Below are 3,556 nucleotides of genomic sequence, written 5' to 3'. Positions count from 1 at the left end.
TGCCAAGATAACAGGAACTGGGTTTGAGCCTACAAACACATGCCTGCAAACACTGCAACCCAGCCCTCTCCTGTCTGCTCCCGGGGAAGCACACATTTGACCACGAGTGAGTTTTGGAGGACCCACTGGTGGCCCGAGGTAGGCGCACAACAAACTCCACTCGGCAGCACAAGTTCTGCACTTAGGAGTCAGGGAACTGCTCTCCCGGTTCAGAAGCAACACTTCAGGTAGGCGAGAAGGACAAGTGATGCAGACAGGTGTTGTACGGAGTGCAATGGGGAGGGTCAATGACCACTCTAGACATGCGGGTAATGGATAAGGGTTCTGTAGCTGCGGTTTCCGGCCTGACAAGTGGCTCTTTAACCCACTCACCTGTCATATAGTAACCACAGTTAGTGGGTCTTTCCAGCCCTGGCCTTAAAAAGAGTCAAACTTATGATTATTTGGCACTTCAGCTATTTAAGGATAAACAGTTCATCCACTTGTCCCTTTAGAAGCTATCTTAACTTTTGTCTTCATTTTTCTTACTCTTCTAGAGGTAAGGAGGGGTTTCTGTTTCTCCTGATCTGATGGCCTTTAAAATCATCCTTGTCCATGGCAGACAATATTCCCCATGCTCTCTCTCTACTTTTGGGCATTATGGCTTGCAACACAGACACTGAGAGGTCATCACGTTTGGTCCATTATCTACTTTCGGCACACATCTCCCATCCCGACTGATTCCTCCAGCCATCATTTTCTTAGTGATCCTTTCTCTATTCCATCTGCCTTCTCCCCTCTGCTCATGAAGCAGGCTTCAAACTATTGGGCAATCCTCCTGGCCTTTGTATCTACTGTCCTTGGGTGTCAGCCTCATGTGATGTTATTCTATACTCCACAAATGAGTATAGTCAGGGAGGGTGGGATAGGGGGGTATACCTGGGATATTGGTGGTGGGGAATGTGCACTGGTGGAGGGATGGGTGTTTGATCATTGTGTGATTGTAACCCAAACATGGAAGCTTATAACTATCTCACGCTGATTCAATAAAATTAAAAAAAAAATCATCCTTGTCATCAGGGCTTCAGTGATACGAGTGAGGGGTAGAGCCATGGGCCCAAAACACAGATTCAACAGAACTGAAAAGACCAAAGCAGAAGCCACTGAAACTTGACGATGTGCCTGTCAAGGTGATGTAGGCAGGTAGACAGGGAAAGGCCCTCGGCAATGAAATTTACGTCAACAAAATGTTGGGGAGGAAACAAGACCCGATAAGACCTTCAGCAGACCCTGAGGAAATTTGGCCCCGTGCCAGGAAGGAAATTCCTTGAATACCCACAGAGGCATCTGCATCTCTTAATCCAACTAACTTTAATGGTTCAGTCCAGAGAAGACTCCAGAATATTCTGGACCAAGACAACCCAGAAGAGCCTATAAAACCCAGTCCAAAAGCCCATTCAAGGCTCTCTCTGCCTTTGGAGAAGCCCATGTTCTCTCTTGAGTACATTACTCTCTCTCACTCTCTACCCCTTCCACATCCTCAAAAGCCCTCCAAATAAAATCTATTTTACTTCACTACTTGTCTACTCCTGAAATTATTTCCTGTGAGGTGAGACAAGAACCATGAAAAACCTGGGTAAGGCCTGGAACTGGTTTCTCCTTTCCTGCAAAGAGCAAATCCTCGAAGTCCTTGGCTCCCTGAGAAATCGAGTGGTGGGAATCAACCGTGCCTGGCAGACCACTCGTGCCTGGCAGACCAAGCGGACTTCAGGTGTGGCCTGACGGCCACCTGGTGGGGCTGGCAGGGGGGCTCAGGCCTGAGTCCAGCAGGGGTTCATCGCAGACTTTACCAGTCCTGGTCTTCCCAGCGGGACCCAGGTGGTAGAAGAGGAGTGGGAGAAGGTGATCGTCTTTCTCTCCTCCCGACTCATGTGAGCCACCCGTGGGGTCCACTGACATCAAAGGTGACAGAAGGAGGCAGAGTGGGGTTAGAGTGAGAGGGAATCTGGGAGCACTGGTGGGGATGGTTGACACTGGTAGAGGGATTGGTATATTAAAAACACAACTACCAGTAACTTTGTACAAAAAAATTATCCTTGGTTTTTGGCAGACTGTCTTGTATTTGTGGTGCATGTGAATTTGATGTTTATTCTTGGTGTTCTTTGAGTTTCTGAGGCTTGTGGCACTGCGTCTCAGACTCCTTGGGGGGCTTTAGTGGCAGTTATGCCTGCGCGCGCTCTCTGCCCCGTGTTCCTGCCTTCCGTGCTGCTCTCCCGGTTGTGTCAGACCTTTTCCTGCTGCTCCGTGCTTCTGGGCTGTCCTTTATTCTGTTTTTCATTCTTTTTTCTCTTGCATTTCAGTGGTGACTCCCAGGGATCCACTTTCAAGCTCCCTGCAGCTTCCCTCAGCTCGGAGCATGAGCACCCACCACGGCATTCTTTATTTCTGCTTCTCTGTGATTAGAGCATTTACCTGTTTTTTTTTTTTTAAATAGCTTTCCCCACTCTGCTCATTTGCTTATCTTTCTTCTTTACGAGCAATTCAAGACATGCTAATGCAATCATGTATTTATTTACTTTATGCTTTAGTTAAACATCATAGTTTACAAAGTTGTTAATACTGAGCTTTTGCTATTCCAACACCACCTGAATGACCTTCCCTCCATCATTGCCCCCATTTCCCCAAACCACCGCCCAATCCTGTCCTTTGAGCAGGCACACAAGTATTTGTTTTCTGTTGCTTGTTACAAGAAACACAATCATTTAAAATGCACAGAATATTCCAGCACCTGAGTCCTAGCTGTCCCTGACTCTGACTCTTTCAGTGGAACTATTGGCATACCTTGGGAGTATGCCAATACTCCTCCGTTGAGAGCTGGACATATTGAACAGGATAATGGCTAGGGAGGCACATAGAGTGCATGGCTGAGAATTTGTGAGTCAGAAGAAGGTGTGGGTTCTGTCTCATGTTTGTTGTGTCTACAGATGCAGAGGGATCAGTTCCACTCGGGGTCTTATTGTCTCCCTCTTGCCTTTGGAGCAGCCCCGGATGCTACGATAGCTACTGACCAGCTCTGGGTGCTTGTGGATGGTGTGTAAGATGAGCCTGACAACCACCAGAGGTCCTCTATGTCACAGGTCTTTCGCTAACAGCTCACGGATGTCTATCTCTGTTGACAGCAGATGCTGCAGAAACAGGAAGCTTTATCCCACTTGCCATCTCTCTTCTTCCACCTCACACTCCCACCTTCCTTCTCCTCTTCCATATATTCTGCACCACCACACCCTGGTCTGAGTTTATTTACATGACACATCCTAGCTCCTGGGGAGGGTCTGTTCTCTGACTACTTGGTTACACACCAAACAGGTCACATATGCCCCATGATCAGTTGGATTGTTTATGTATATGTTGAACTAACTGAAATTCCCTAGTGTCCTAACTGCCAATCCTCCCGAGGAATTCTGATTCGTTTGTGGGACTCACCAATTGGATTTTTGAGAAAAATAACTGAAGATTTTAATTATCCTGCTCCTTCTTCTTTTCCTTTCCTTTCCTTTCCTTTCCTTTCCTTTCCTTT

The sequence above is a fragment of the Sorex araneus genome, chromosome 2, assembly GCF_027595985.1.
Source record: "Sorex araneus isolate mSorAra2 chromosome 2, mSorAra2.pri, whole genome shotgun sequence".
Classification (NCBI taxonomy): Eukaryota; Metazoa; Chordata; class Mammalia; order Eulipotyphla; family Soricidae; genus Sorex; species Sorex araneus.
The sequence above is the reverse complement of the archived record's forward strand: the minus strand, read 5'-3'. Positions refer to the sequence as shown.